The sequence below is a fragment of the Triturus cristatus genome, chromosome 3_1 (genome assembly GCF_964204655.1).
Source record: "Triturus cristatus chromosome 3_1, aTriCri1.1, whole genome shotgun sequence".
NCBI classification, from domain to species: Eukaryota; Metazoa; Chordata; class Amphibia; order Caudata; family Salamandridae; genus Triturus; species Triturus cristatus.
The window spans coordinates 1,166,767,783-1,166,784,689 of record NC_140583.1 but is presented as its reverse complement, the minus strand read 5'-3'; the positions used below and the strand labels follow the sequence as shown (position 1 = coordinate 1,166,784,689).

Below are 16,907 nucleotides of genomic sequence, written 5' to 3'. Positions count from 1 at the left end.
AAACACATAAATAGGAGGCATTGTCATTTACAATGCCAATAGCTCAAACTCTCGCAGATGCGAGACCTACTGTATTGCAAATGCTTGTTTCGCTCCTGCACCTTGCATTTATTTAAGTTAAGTATGTGTTTAGTGTGCTTGGCAGCGTCTTGATTGCATTGCATGCAGACAGCTCCTTCTTGTATGCTGGTAGCACCATGAGCGGTTTGCTGTAAGCATTTGTTTTCTGTTTATGAGCAGCTATTATCACACAGGGACACGGCTGAGGAGTGCCCGGTTGCTTCTGTTTTATTCAGTAGCTTTTGCAGTTTTGTGGTGCAATCCATATAGTTTGCTGTGAAGTTGCATGGTGGTGCCTGTGTTTCCTATGTTAACAATTATGCGTCTTCATTTTCGTTCGTACAGCAGCGGATGCTGCTACAAGTCCGTACTCAAATTTGAATAGATGTATTGGGTACTGCACAGTGGACACAAGGGGACGCCTATTTTTATTGTTTAACAACCTGGAGGCACAGTAAACAGTGAAAGCTCCGATCATTGGATTAGCTTTATCCGTCGTTGCAACCATGCGGTTAGGATGCTGCGAGCTGGACGATTAAGGAATACTTCAGTAATTAAATTCAAGTAAGATAATGGAAGTTGTTTTACCATATACCAGGCATAGCAGCCCGATGATGTTTGAAGTTGCATTGGCCCAGTGGCAAATAATACAGTGCGCCAGGGGAGTCGTAAAGTGTTTGGGGATATGTGTGGAGTGCACTGGATGGGGGACATACGGACTTTTAATATTTACTTAACATGCACCTGCACGTTGTTTGGCGCTCTCTCAGTTCAAAGGAAAAATGAGACAGGTTTGGACATAGTTGGTGCAGTTAAGAATGATTTGTAGCAGAAGGTATCAATCGGTGGAAAATGTGAATTGCGGTACATGCAAAGAAGAATTTGTAGCGGAGGCGATGTATCGTTTAAAAAAAATGTAATGGATGTACATTGCAAGGTTTTGTAATTAAAGTGACTAAAGACTACTGAAAAAATGAAGGGGGTAGCGTGAGTTGCCACCCGTCTTGAAAGCAGTCTCGCATGTGCTTATGGGCATATTTATGCATACTCATGGTGGGCCTGGAGTTGGGTACTTCATTTGGTGAGCCCACACCTCAACATGGTCTGAACTAATTAATAAGCCAGTTATGTGGAGCGGGGAGGCTGTAATATACTCCATATATGTTTCTCTATGCTTTGTTATGTTATCACATTCTATATATGAGCTCGTGTTTTTTGTAGAGCTCGTGTTGTTTGTAACTTGCATGCGCGTGGTCGTGTTACACGCGCATGCTGTCTGATGTTATTTAAAATGAGCATCTCTCGAAGATGCATTCCCGTGCGTTGAACCTCCTTTCTGAACTACGAACGGTATCAGTAGACAGTTGCCGTTCGTACTTCGGAGAGGAAGGACGCACTCCAGTGGTGTGTTCATATTTACATGAACAAACCATGAAGATCAACTTTCTTCGTGTCTACGTTGGATTATTCCATTATTTTACATAAGGATCATCATTTTACATTTGGCGACGAGTTATTTTTAACTAAAAAGTCAACACCACAACGATTTGTGCTTCCTACCGGCATCCAAAGGTTTAATCGGCACGCTCATCTTGCTAAGGAAACCTCTTTACAAGCCGTGATTAATAAAAGAGGAGTTTCCGGATTAGCGTAGGAACAGCCAATCAACGAGCGCGTCTCTTATTCGTTGAGCTATAAACTTCTTAACATGATAAGAGGACCTGTTGGATTGGCTCAAAAGGCAACGTGTCCTATTTGTACATACGCGCACTCTCATTGGTCCCAAGCGCGTAAACTAATCTTCACAGATTTCAAACGCGCAACGCTATTGGTCCCGCGTGCGTGTGTATTATTCATTGCCCAAAGGAGAAAATTAAGGAGAGCTCACCAGGAACTCGCTCTATGGCAAAAGTAAGTCGATTTTGATGTGTTCAACATGCCTACAACCTTATTTCTTTAAATTTAACAAAGACAAAAGCAAAAATTGGTGATTTATTGCATCTTTAAGTAGAACAGCATTGTGAAAAGCTCAATTTATATACATTTGAAATGGCCTCTCAGCAAATATGTCAGCTAGATCAGTTTCTTTCAAGACCAGGAAAGCCTAAAGAGCCTTGGAAACTCTGGTTTAAATCCTTTGAGAATTACCTTGTGGCAATAGATGCTGAGGAATATTCCCCCAAACGCAAACTTGCAATTCTTTACAGTTTTCTGGCCAGTGCTGGGCGAGAAACTTTTGACAACTTACCTGTCACCATCCCACCACCAGGTGAAGGAGATGGATGGAATGTTTACACTGATGCTGTCAACAGATTAAACAAAAAGTTTTTAGAGCAACCAAGTGTGATGCTTGAGAGATTTAACTTTATGAAAAGAAAACAGAATTCAGATGAATCCATTGAAGATTATATTTCAGTTTTAAGAAACCTGGCGGCGAATTGTAACTTTGGGGCTGATCTAGATTCTTACATAAGGGATCAGTTTGTTTACAGCTGTTTTCACAATAAAATTCAGGAACGTCTTCTCAGCTGTAGAGATCCTTCCCTAGATGAGGTTATTGACATTGCAAAAGGAATTGAGAGATCTATTATAATGTCAAAATGTTTAAGTAATGACAATGTTTCACCTGTTAACATGATTCAAAATGATCCTCACATTAACAATATTTCTTTCAGGCCAAAATTTGTAAAACCTTTCTTCCAAAAACAGGCCAAAACTAACTCTTTTTGTTTTAGGTGTGGTTCAAAATCACATTTAGGTGATAGCCCTATTTGTATAACACTAGGTAAGAAATGTACCAAATGTGGGAAAATGGGTCATTTTTATACGGTTTGTAGAAGCAAGAAAATGGTCAGAGTTAGTAGTTTAGACACCGATAATACTTCTAGAAACGCTAATGTTGAATCTATTCAGTCACTTGATGATAGTCTTGAAAGACTCATGCTTTCTATTGATTCGTTAGATCTGATCTCTCCCATTCAGAAATTTAAGGAACCATTATGTGTAGTCACTGTTGGAAATGTTAAGGTTGATATGATGGCTGACTCTGGAGCACCAGTTACTATTGTTTCAGACACTCTCTTTGAAGAGTGTTGGTCATTTAAGAAACCCTTATTACCCTTGGACATCATTCCAAAAGCATATGGTGGTCACATAATCGACATGCATGGGTATTTCATGGAATTTATTACTTGTTTAGATCGCAAAATTTTAACAAAGATTTATGTAGCTCCTAAAGGCAAGAATATTATTGGATGGCAGGATTTAGCTAGGATGGGGTTGAAACTAGTTCCTGGCTCTGAAAATCCCATTCAAATTAATGATGAAATTACAATTTCTTCCATTAATGTTGATAATCATAATAAGTTGCTTGATTGTACAAATATTGATGAAACCATGTTTACAGATTATCCTGAAGTTTTTACAACAAACATTGGTAAAGTTAAGAAAGTAGAGCATGTCATCAAACTAAAAGAAAATGCTATCCCAATTTCTCATAAAGAGAGACCAGTTCCTTTAAGTGTTAGAAATGACCTTAAAATACTGCTAGATAAGCTGGTCAAAGAAGGTATTATTCAATCTACAGAATCATCAGAATGGGTCAGTCCTATTGTAATAGTAAGAAAAAAGGACATATCTATTTGTCTATGTGCTGACTTACGCACACTTAATAAAAGTATTATAGTGGATTGTCATCATTTACCAAAAAGTCAGGATTTGTTATCCAACATAGCGGGTGCGACCTGTTTCACCATTCTGGATTTAAGGTCAGCTTATCATCAAATACCATTATCGAGATCATCCACTGACCTGACTACATTTGTAACACCTTTTGGTGCATTTAAATATCTTAGACTTCCTTTTGGTCTAGCATCTGCGGCAAGTGTATTTCAAAGATTTATGGATCACATTTTAAAGGGCATTGACTCTGTCCAAACTTATCAGGACGATGTTTTAATTTTTTCAAAAAACAGGTTTGAGCATTTGTCTACTCTCAGGAGAGTTCTTAATACATTTAAAGAATATGTGGTTACTTTAGGTACAGATAAATGTAAATTCATGGCTGAACCCATTGACTACTTAGGGCACACTATTTCTGGTTCAGGAATCAAGCCCAAGTTTTCCCTCACTCGAGCTATTGATGAAGTCAGTGTACCCAAAAATAAAGATCTGTTAAGATCATTTTTGGGGATGACAGAATACTACTCGAAGTTCATATCAAATTATGCTCAGGTGGTACAACCATGGGGAATTGAAGCACAACAAGCTTTTGAATTAATTAAAAAACTCATCATTCAAGCTCCTGCTCTCTCTCCATTCTCACCTGGTGAAAAGTGCATTTTATCTGTTGATTCCAGTCAAAATGGATTAGGGGCCGTTCTCTGTCAATGGGTCAATGGCAAGGAAAATACAGTGGCTTTTTTGTCCAGATCTCTCTCTACTGCAGAGTCAAACTACAGTACAATTGAGAGAGAAGCTCTTGCTTGTACATGGGCTGTGGAAAAATTTAAAACTTTCATTTTGGGGTACCCAATTTGAAATCTTTTCTGATCACAAGCCATTAATTCATTTCCTAAATGGAAATGGTACAGGAAAACCTTCCTCCAGGCTTGTTCGTTTATTGTCACGCTTACACAAATACAACTTTGTTATAAAACACATACCTGGGGGTCGTAATTCAAGAGCGGATTGCCTCTCTAGGTTATCATTAAAAGATAACACTTCATGTTCAAGATTTGATGATGTAGAATGTGTGGTAGCTTCCATTGACGATTTTGTCAATGACTTGCCTCACGTCATACAAGATGATTGGGTGAGAGCGTCTGAGGAAGATTCTATTCTTTTGGCAGTAAAAAACATGATTGTTTCAGGTTGGCCTAAAGAACGTTCCGTTCCCTCTCCTTTAAAGTCTTTTGCACAAATTAATCAAAAACTTGCTCTAGTTGAAGGATTGGTCTTGCGTGGTGATCTTGCAGTTCCTCCAACTTCTTTGCGAAATAACATTTTTGAAATAGCACATGAAGGGCATCTGGGTATAAGTGCCACCTCAAGGAGGTTGAAAGAAAATTTTTGGTGGCCTGGTTTTGATTCAGATGTTGCCAGGTGGATAAATTCATGTGCAACTTGTCTAGTATCTGATAAACACTGGAAAACGGTAAAAACACCTTTGCATAATGTTCCAGTTCCAGAAGAAGCATGGACGAAATTAGCTTTGGATTTTGCAGGCCCATTTGAAGTGCTTTCTCATGACAAAAAATACATATTAGTATTAATAGATTATTATTAAAAATGGGTGAAGGTTGAATTTTGTTCTGCTGATTGCACGTTGTCTGTGGTTAATTTTCTTTCTAGAATTTTTCTTTCTGAAGGATTTCCGAGAGAATTAGTCACAGACAATGGTTCTCACTTTACTTCAAACGTAATGGAGAATTTTTTGAAATCTCATGCTATTAAACATTTAAAGGTGGCATTGTATTCCCCTTCGGCCAATGGCTTAGTTGAAAGAATGAATAGATTTATAAAAGAGGGAATACAATCAGCTTTAGCTACTGGTGTACCTGTGGACATGTTTTTTAAAAAAAAGATTTGGTCATACCTTACAACTCCTCATTCTTCAACTGGTGTATCACCATTTAGATTGCTCAAGAAGAGAGATCCAAATGGAACTCTTTGTCCATCATGGATTAGAACATTGATGAAGAATGATAATTCATGTTTGGCTTGCAAAGACAAACAAAACATGCTTAAAAAAGTTGCAGTTCAACAAGCTATACAAAAGAAAAACTTTGATACCAGAGCTTGTAACTATGCTAATGATTTTATAATTGGAGATTGGGTCATGATTAAGTCTCCTAAGAAAGTCAAGAATGGCCTTTCGAAACTATCTCTTCCTGTACAAATTTTAAAATTGTCTAAAGGTTCGGTGTTTCTTGGTCAGAAAGGTTGGTGGAGTAGAGAATGTTAATTAAATTAATTCCACACCAAGCAAATGAAATCTTTAAAAAAAAAAATGTTCTTCATGATGATTTACATTTTTCATACTTTGGCTCTACCTCATCAGATTCATCAATGTCATTCAGCAATGATGATTCAGGAGATCGTACTTCAAGATCATCGTTTCCTGTTGAACCACAAAATGTTGTTAGTAATAGTTCTTCTGAACATGGTTCATCAAGACCTATTCGCAACTGTACATTTTCTTCAAGATACAAGGATTTTTATTTTCATTAAATTCAATGTTGTTTTCTTTGTGAAAGGAGAAGGGTGATGTAATATACTCCATATATGTTTATCTATGCTTTGTTATGTTATCACATTCTATATATGAGCTTGTGTTGTTTGTAGAGCTCGTGTTGTTTGTAACTTGCATGTGCTTGGTCGTGTTACACGCGCATGCTGTCTGATGTTATTTAAAATGAGCATCTCTCGAAGATGCATCCCCGTGCGTTGAACCTCCTTTCTGAACTACAAACGGTATCAGTAGACAGTTTCCGTTCGTACTTCAGAGAGAAAGGACGCACTCCAGTGGTGTGTTCATATTTACATGAATAAACCTTGAAGATCAACTTTCTTCGTGTCTACGTTGGATTATTCCATTATTTTACATAAGGATTTTCATTTTACAGAGGCCCAGGTGAAAAGCTGTATCTCAGGCATGGGGAGAGGATTTGGTCCGTCGGCTAGACTGCCGACTTTGGTGCTGGAAACCAGGGTTCGAGCCTCGGGGTCGCGTCCACATCCTGTGATTCTGGACAAATCACTTAATCTCCCCGTGCCTGAATGTGTAATGTAAATACGGTGCTCATGTGAAGCGCTCCAATACCTTCGGGTCGATTTCACGCTATATAAATAATAAATATGCAACAACAACAAAAAAAAATACCTGTATCGATATCAGAAGAGAATGAGTTGGGCACAAAAAACAAGGTCTGGGTATACTGGGGTAATTCAAACATGTGAGTACACCTCTTCACACAGTTTGAGCATCTAGCTCACTGAAACACTCTGCCATGCCCAAGTGTCACTGCATATGGGAATGTACCTTCTGTGGCAAATTCTAGGTCTCCAGGCAACATGAGAGGCCTGGATGGTTGATTTAGGGACGGTCACTTCTGAATGACTACAATGGACCCATGTTAAGGGGGTGTTTTTTGGGTATAAGATTCTGTGAAATATTAATGTAAGGGGAGTCATGAGAATGTGCTAGATGCACTTCACCTGCTTGGAGGAGAAGATGTCTGCTGAAGTGGAAGAGTAATTTGATATCATGGGTGTGGTAGCCTATGACTACCAGGTTGTATTGGCTTCCCTCTGGCTGAGCTTTAGTCAAAGGTTTTCTCCACATGGAAATTTCCTAGGGTTCTAGGGGTATGTCAGTCCCAATGAGGATTACTGTGGGGTCAATTGCCGAGGATACCTTCTGGCACTCATATTGTCAGGTTCTGCTAGTTTAGCTTTACAATATCTCAAATGGCTGGCAGAGATTGGAGGTATGCAAGCTAGATTCCAGGTGCCCCATAACATGTATATCTGGTGAGGATCATGGCCAACCTTGAGGGTGTGTGCAGGTCACCAGCAGAGGTGTGACTGTTTAGGGCAGTTTCTCCCTGGCATTCTATGGGCACTAAGAGTGGGGGAGCTAGTGGCAAAGAATTAGAAGGACAGAAATTGTGGTTTTGCAACTAGCAAATACTCAATGGCCAAATGGCTCTTTGGCAGTCATCATTACCTGTTCTAAGAAGGAGGAACACAATGTCTTCCTCTCCCATCTGGTGGTACAAGGACCGACCAATTGGGTACGGAGGATCACATACTGCTTTACAGAGCCACAGGGAAGGAGTGCCATCCACTGGGGAATCTTAAAGCCTTTACAGCTAACTTGGCACAAAGGCCTATTGCCCCCCACCCCACCTTTTTGGTTCCTGAAAGCAGGTCACCACTCGCAAGGTTCCAATGGGTTAGGGTGCTCAATAGTGCTCAGGTGTCAGGGTAGATCCTGTAGGGTATAGCTCCCATTTATTTCGAATTGGCACAGCCATCGTGGTTGTATGCATTAGGCTAGCGGAACATGCAGTGCAAGGGACAGGCAGGTGGAAGTCTATGCGAGACCGAACAGGTAAATGTTCAGGCATTAATTTTTTCTCATCCTTTATGGAATTCTCCTGTCAGCGCAGGTGGAGGACATAATCAGGTGATACGGTTGCTGAATGCTTCATTTTCTCATGTCAACGTGTGGGCAAGAGGTGTACAAGTGTACTGGTGTTTGGCTGCTCTTATGTGAGGTGAGCAAAGGTTTTATTTTGCAGACCTACGCAAAGCGTGCAATCAAGGCCAGATATCATATGACTTTCTGTGGTCAAGGGAGGCTGTGCATGACAACTTGGGAACTACTTTGGACAGAATGTTGCCCCAGAGGCTTCCACTTCCAGGGATCACAATCAGGCATTTGGGAGGCAATGATTTGTCCAAGCTAATGCGAAAACACTATTTGAACTGTGTGTCTCTGAAATGTTTGGGTTTGCAAAGGATTTACTGGAGGCCATAATAGTATGGCCCAACATTGTCCTGAGATTCAATTGGAGAGCTGGTAAGTCGATGGGAGGAGTGGGATGCCCGAGGGAGGTATCCTATGGATAGCAGTGGCCCCTGCACAAATGCTGTCAAAAAATGGTTGAACAGAAAGGTTGGTAAGTTGTTGAACACAGCTATTTCAATCATCTATACCTCATGGATGCATCAAGGGTGAGCAAATTTTCTTGCACGATGCGGCACGCTTATTGAAAGAAGCTAATGTGATGTTTCTAGAGAACTTGCTGGCATGGCTAGGCCAACACATATGGTACGGGGCAGATAGTAGGTGAACTATGCTGGCCTGTGGCAGGTGAAGTCATGATTGGTGGGGATACTATGGTTCCCTTTACGGCATCCTTTTATACCAAAATAACATCAGCTTCACTGGACCCTCCAAGAGGTTCTGACAGAAAGTCAAAAGGGGTTTGCAGTGGCACAGGGGTTGGCCAGTCACTGACACCAAGTCCTTACCTGTCAACCACCCGCACAGGTGCAGTTGGTGCAAGCTAGCACAGGCCCTTAGGGGATGAGGAACTTGGGTGTAGGGGCTGTCTGAGGGAAGTATCCTAAGGTCAGTCAGTCCCCCTGCACAACAGCTCCTGAGGCGGGAGAGCTCCAGCTACAGCAGAGGGAAGGTGGGGTCCTCCCATAAGGAGGGACCCATCCTCTGGACAAGGCGTTTAAGCGGAAGGGTCAAATAACCAGTCATGTACTCAGTCTGAACAGCTATTTTTGTTGGTTGCACAGGAACAAATTAGTTATGATTAGGTGACTCCCATGTACTAGAGTCTCTGCTAAGGATAGGTCTCATTTGTGAACAGAAATGTGAATAATGTGGTTAACTGCGCAAATTTTGAGGTCTAACAATGCCGTGTGTGTGTGTGTGTGTGTGTGTGTGTGTGTGTGTGTGTGTGTGTGTGAAGTAAATACGTCCTGGGGTCATAACCCAAAGAAGATCTGGTCTCAGGCCTTGCCATTGACATTGATAGTTTGGTGGAGAAGGGTAGATATCCAAGGGCCATCGGCGACTCCCTGGCCATATCAGTCAGGCAGCAGCCACATACCCCTTTGGTTAACTGGCATTCAGTTGCTTGTGGTCTACTGGACAGAGTTTTGATTCTACCATTTCAGATTATTGTCCCTGTGACCCCTCTGTTCTCACATTAACAATGAGCATTCTTCCAGTCTAGGATTTTCCAACAACCAGTGAATACAAATGCTATGTGCACACCATGAAAGCTCCTGCTTTCTTTGCTGTTTAACCAATTCTCAAATGTTCCAGTTACCAAATAGCTGCTAAATGATTTGTGCATCAGCAAGTGGAGGTGGAAGGATGTTAAATGATTTTTAATATTATATTGAAAAAAGTAAACAAACTCACGTTTGGTAGCCCCTTCATTCTGTGCCGCTTGGTTTGTGACTATGATCAGGCACTGTTACTATAATATCAACGTATACTTTGAAAAACAGACTTGAAAAATAATGAGCTCATTATAACTGTGCTCATTAGGACTTGTTGACATTAAACCCATTAGGCCAATTAACATTCCATTAAAGGCTCGGCTGCTTCCTTGGGGGCCATCATGGGGTTAATTCCTCCAGCTGGTAATTGGTCTGTATGTGCCAGAGATGTAACTTCACAGGCTAGAGTTAGAGAAGGGCTCGTTTACTCCCGTCCGAGGAAAATAAACAAGCCTAATTGTGATCTCCCAGGGCACGCGCCCAGCCACAGCTAGCGCGAGAGAGGCTTTCTCCCCTGAGCTTTATAGCAGAGCACAGCAGCCTTCAGAAGCGCGTGCTGGCGGCAGGCCTTCCGGCTGAACCGACGCGAGGCCAATGTGCAGGAAGAGAGCGAATGACTCGCCCCAGCTGAGCTCTCCCAAACTTTTGGAGAGAGGCTCCCTCCCATGAGCTTTATAGCAGAGCACAGCAGCCTTCAGAAGAGCGCGCTGGCGGCAGGCCTTCCGGCTGAACCGACGCGAGGCCGGTGTGCAGGAAGTGAGCGAATGACTTGCCCCAGCTGAGCTCTCCCAAGCTTTTTGAGAGGCTCCCTCCCCTGAGCTTTATAGCAGAGCTAGCAGCCTTCAGAAGAGCGCGCTGGCGGCAGGCCTTCCGGCGGAACCGACGCGAGGCCAGTGTGCAGGAAGTGAGGGAATGACTCGCCCCAGCTGAGCTCTCCCAAGCTTTTGGAGGCACCGGCATATCCGTCAAGATACCTCTGGATTGCACTGTACATTAGTCTACCTCCTCTAAGGGCGGGCGGAATTAGGAGAAAACAGTAGAAATAAATAACTTACAATACAGGATTACGTAGTTGCAGTTTTGCCGGTACAATTTTGCACAAACATTTGTGGATTACCCAGACTGCACTAAATTGAGCAGGGAAACGCAATGAACAGTGTGTGTTGCCAATTGTGATCTGCCTGCTTCGTGGATTAAGAAATAGGAGTCATTTGCAATTAATATAATCTTTAGCTAGTTAATGTCAGGGTTTTGCTCTCGAGGTTACAAATTTCACGTCCGAAACATCGACACAATGAGGTTGTGTTATTTGCCTCTCCCTCTTTCCGCCGATGTTTTCTCATGCCCGTTTTAACAGAAAAGATGGTCTCCTCTTTGATATGTTCCTAGGCTATGATTCGAACATGCCCCTCACAGTGTTTAAGAATAACACCGACAGATTTGTATCTCATTAGGTCAGCGCACAATCTTGTGCCATGGCCTATTTACTCCAGATTGGACCTCATAACTTGGTGAGGTGCATCAAGTAACAGGAAAACCAGTGGCCATCCCTAACTGTGGGTTGAGCTGTACCAAACCCAAGTTGGACATTATATTGCTACCCAAACATGAGTTCAAGCAAATAGAGAACTGCACGAGCAAAAATCACTGTCAATGAAAATGACACTCATTGGGCCATTCACACATACAAAAGAGAAAACTGCGCTTCTGGGATGGTAGCTGACAAGGCAGTACCCAATATTGGGATCTAGTATCCAGGGCACTGGCCACTCTCTTTTCACAAAGGGATGCCATACTGTCTGGGGTCATCACACTTGCCATCAAAAAGTAGCATTAGCAGGAAGGGAGCTGGTAGGCAATCTGTTTTCATCGGCCAGTTCATGTGAGAAGGGCATTGTCACTTTGCACTGTCAAGTGCTAAACTGTTGAAATGTGACACATCACTGGGCATGCACTCATTACCTCTCTGTATAGGTACCATCACCCCTTTTGAGAGGTGATAGTCCAAGGGACAGGTTCCAATGGTATTTGTAACTTTTACACAGGGTTTCAAGCACGCATGAGGACATTATCTCCACCTTGAATGTCTCTTTCCCAGTCATGTCTCTTGTCGCTGTTTTATTTATTATTCAGCTGACGATTTCAAGGTTTGCCTTGAAATGAAGTTGCAAATGGGTCCAGGAAAGATGATGTGATATAGTTTACAACAGAACTCCTTATGGGTTCTTATTTAGAATAGGTCCTTAAGTCACCTTATTTGGGCTTCTTTACGGAACACCTATTTGATTGTTTGATTTCTAACCCTTTCGTTACTATTTCTGTAATTTACTATAGAAAATAAAGAGATGATTTCTTACATTATTAATAATAAAATCATTTAAAACTATTCGTAACCTCTCATCATTGATTCATCAAAAATTATAAAAGACAATGATCTTTTAATGACTTGATTTCACAGACTACTCTAATTCTAAGCACGGTGGAAAAGGTCCATCAACTTACCTGGAGGATTACCTGTGGTGCTATTTGTAAGTGGGCGTATGGAAGATCTGAACCATCAGGAGAGTCCTTTTGGCCCTAGCAATTTCTGGTAGCAGATTGATGGTTTTACACCCAGACTAGAGCTTTAAAATGAATGCCAGAAATATACAATAATAGTCCCAATTCCAGGTTCCAGTGCCCGAATCCAGATGGAGTGATGAGCGGTTACAGTCTTGGATATTGCAGTTTTGGAGTTGTGAGTATCAATAGGGAGAATAATGTCGTAATTGTGGTTGTTAAAGAGTGGATGTGTTATACATGAACAAATCGATATCTACAGGAACAGTATTAAAAGCGTTGTTGTGAAGAAGTTGCTTTCAGGTTCCAAGAGTCGAAAGATCCTGGGATATTAATCTTATTGGCAAAGAGATTTTAGATGTGGAGTGTGAGGTACCATCATTCCCATCAGTAACAGCTGGTGAAACCTTATTGTGCATTAGCGTGAAGCTACATTAATTTGTGTTAATTTTCACTTGTCGAGAAGTGATTTACAATTGTGGAATCTTTCTGAGTAAAAGAAGATCTAAATATTTTCTGTTAGAAAGGAGTTAAGCAAACAACATTAGTCACAAGTTAGTTGTTCAAAGTAACCAAGAGAAAAATTGTGAAGGAGGGTGGACGCTGTGACGAGTGAGTAGTTGACATCATAGTGGGATTGGTTGGTTGGTGTGTTTCTTACTGCTATTGGTCAGTTGGTGCTTTGTGTTGCATTGTGTATTGGATATTGTAAACTTGCATCTGGATTGTAGATTGGACAACGAGCTACCGAAATGTTAAATTGTTGTTTCATTGAGCATTAAAAATCTGATGTTTATGGAACTAAATCAAAACAATCGGGTTTACAAAAATAATTTGGCAAATATAATTGCAAAAATGAAATGTTTAAAGGGTTTTAAGAAATTTGTGAAAGGAGATGTTAATATTCCTATTCGGAAAGGTGAGGAGTCGCTTCCTGAGGGTACTCTTGCTTGCATAATGACTAATGAGTGTGTTTGTGGTTGACACAATGGATGAGGATTACTGAGGATGAGTGTGCATTGAGTTTCCCTAGGTGTGGAACATTTAACACCAGAATTTTAGATCAATTGAAGAGAAGGTGTATGAAATGAAGCCACCACCTAGACCCATGCAATATGAAACTGTACAAATTTGGGGAAAAGTCGCAACGGAAAAAGTAAAGGAAAAATATCAGAGGAGAGCAGGTAGAGCAATGTAAAATTATGCAAATGCTCAATGGGATGAAGAGCAACATAGATGGAGGAAAGGAATTATCGAGGGAACTAGACTGTATCCCATTCTTACATCAGAGGAGAGGGAGAAGGATAGAAATGCAGTGAAGCGCGAAGGGGAAGCGTCAGATAGTGATTCAAGAGATGAGATATTGAAAGAAATATTGTCATCCTGACCACCTCCTGTGTCGTACACTGACCCAGGATAAATAAGTTCTAGTGCGAGTCGGACTGTGCCTACTGCTCCAGTACAACTAAAACATACTTCAATTGAACAACCTTTACAGGTTTAGCAAATTGCGTTGTCAATAATGAGGTGACCGATAACTGTGGTCCCCAGTGACACTGCCCGCTTGTATCACAAGAAACCCCTACTGCCCCACCCTTGATTGAACGAAGCCCATAGGTCATAACGACTCCAGTTGTCGAGGTACTGACTACCCAGAATACACAACTAGTGCTATGGAGACCTCATCAAAATTTACATGCTTTGATAGATGGAAGAGGAACTTTGGTCTTTACGAACCCATTGAATTCTAGTGAACTATATGGAAATGGACATAGTGGATTACCAGCTTGGATTGAGGAATTGGCAAAGGAACGGAGGGCAGAAGCTGCAGAATCCCTGAAGGGTGCACAAGTTAAAAGGGATAAACATTTAGATATTCCAAAATTAAAAGTTTATCTATAAGATTTAATTAGGGGATGTTTGGATTTTGATCACTTAGATCAATATGAAAGACCTGAACTTACCTTTTTATGTAAGGAGATTATTACCCGTAGGGCAGCTACTACACATAATTACTTGGCAGGAATAGCGAAGAAATATGATGTTGGCCTTACCAATAATGTGTATTTACATCCAAATTTTCAAGTTGAATTGGATGCCCAAGCCATGGAAAATATGAGATTTACAGGGATGTGAAATCATATAATTGAACTGATTAATCCATAGATGGAAAGATGTGGAGAAGCTACAACTTAGATGGGTTAAGAAGCATGAAAAGAAAAAAAGGGAAACTGAAGCGAAGCATGATGAAGTGGGAGAAGTGACAGAGTATTCATTGAGAGATGTACTTGCGGGTACTTATGAACATGTTCCATGGAATAAAGGGGATCTGACTACATTTACAAACAATTTCCCAAAAACTGAGAGACAAGCCAGTGCAGTGGTATGATCAAGTGGAAAGGTTTATCAAAATTTCAAAGGTGTTATGGAAGGATCTGAATACGTTCTTTGACATTGTAGTACCAGCAGATTTGTGGTCTGAGTGTATTTCTGTACATTGGCCAAAAGCTGAGCCTCTGAGAGAAAAGAGAACAGGTGCTCCATCACCTTTAGTGACGGCAAAATATAAAGCAGTTATAACTTCCCTGAAAGGGAAGATTCCTCCTAAAGATGTTGATTGGTTAAAAATTGAGAGAACGACTCAGGAACTGAAAGAAGCTGTTCATGATTATTATGAAAGGTTGTTTCAGGGTTTCAAACAGCATAGTGGAAACGAATATCCGGAAGAGGAGTATATTGGAATTTTTGTGTCACAGTTTGTTTTGGGACTGAAGCCTAAGATCATTTCACACATCACACAAAATGTTATTTATTGGCAGTCAAAATCACTAGATGAAGTGCTGCGTTATGCGAAATATTGCAGTGAGGAATTGGACATGAAGCAGAGGAAAATTAAGGAGAAGTTTACGTTAGCACAGACAAAATTGGATCAAAAAGGATTTCGAGTTCCATTGTTGGCTGGAGGACAGGGAATGATACTGGGAGTTGTAGCACCACAGGCAGGATTTGTGACAAATCGAATTGAAATGTGAGTGTCTCAGGGATGAGGTGGAGGTGTTTCTACAGGTGTGGGGTCAGGAACCAATATTGTTGCTATGAAGAAGTTCACTGCTTGTCACATTTGCAATAGGGTAGGCCATTGGAAATGAGAATGTCAATTTCATCCTGAAAATATTGCAGAGCGAGCCCAAAATACAGAGGCAATGTCATGTCAAAGAATGAGAATAAATCAGTTTCAAAGTCAAATGTCTGGTCAGAGTATGCAAGGACAAATGGGGAATCCCCAAATGAATGTAAATAAGTTACCAAGATAAACCCAAACCAAAATCAAAATGCCATGCCACAAGCCCAGAACTCAAATCAGAATGCGTTAGAACAATTTCCTTTGTTTGAAATGGATGAGTTTGGTTCTGAAAATTAACAATCATGGTGCCTGAGAGAGGAAGAGGACTGTGTACTTGGTGCAGCCCCAATAGTAGAAAAAAGGGCCCCCTGTGTAGATGTCTATGGTCACTATGTATCGTTTTCGGTCTATACAAGAGCTACTCAATCCACAATTAGAACCATGGAAGTTCCAGACTTACCTCTCTCCAGAAGAACAATCCAAGTAGTTGGGGTTACAAGTAAACAAATGTCAAATCCAATTTCAGAAGAGGTTCCTGTCACAATAGGAACCTTGGAAGAGAAACACCAATTCGTAGTTTTTGATTCGAGTCCAGTGAATTTATTAGGAAGGGGCTTATTGTGCAAATTGAATTGTACCATTTACTACACACCAGATGGTGTTGCATTTATGACTCATGCTAGAGATGGTGATTTTAAATGAATTCAACAAAACACTGAAGTAGGAATATCTGCCATGTTGACAAGAGCTCAGAACTAATGCTGAGGTTTGGTACATTACAGGAAAATATATCTGACTCATAAAAAGTGTAGACCGAGTCCATTTCCAAATAAACCAAATGCATTTTTCCCAAGAGCACCACCTTATCCACTGTCCGCAGAAACAATTGCTGGGGTACAACCCATAATTGAAGATATGCTTCATAAGGGCTTGTTGAAGGAATTAATTAGCAGTCCACCCACTCCTATAATAGAAATTCAGAAACCGAATTAGAAGTATAGAATAGTACAGGAATTGAGAAAGATTAATGAAATAGTGGTGCCTTGTTTCCCATCATTTCAAATCATGCTACTGTGCTCTTCCAAATTCCATGTACTGCAGAGAGGTTTATAGTCATTGACCTATGTCAGGCTTTCTTCTCAGTGCCTTTGCATGAAGATAGCCAATTTTGTTCTCATTTGTGTCCCAACAGAGAACAATCACGTGGTGTCGTGTCCCTCAAGGGTATACTGAGAGTCCTTCCATTTTTAGCCAGATCTTAAAGATGAATCTTGAGTCTTTATAAATGTCTTGTGAGTCTGCGTTTGTTTAGCACATTGATTTGCTAATAGCTTCAGAAACTCAAAAAGCT

The 16,907-nt window shown here is 40.9% G+C and overlaps 1 protein-coding gene across 15 annotated transcripts in view; it reads right to left on the bottom strand.

Annotated features, from left to right (window-relative positions):
- Nucleotides 1-16,907, bottom strand: part of PKNOX2 (PBX/knotted 1 homeobox 2) — a 3,737,380-nt gene that overhangs the window by 1,644,865 nt on the left and 2,075,608 nt on the right. Inside the window, exon 1 of one of the 15 annotated variants that reach the window (XM_085646090.1) lies at nucleotides 10,013-10,571. The exons of the other annotated variants lie outside the window; for them this stretch is intronic. The gene's annotated coding sequence lies outside the window, so the exon portion shown is untranslated. Of the gene's footprint in view, nucleotides 1-10,012; nucleotides 10,572-16,907 lie in introns of those variants that run through there. 15 annotated transcript variants of the gene reach the window in all.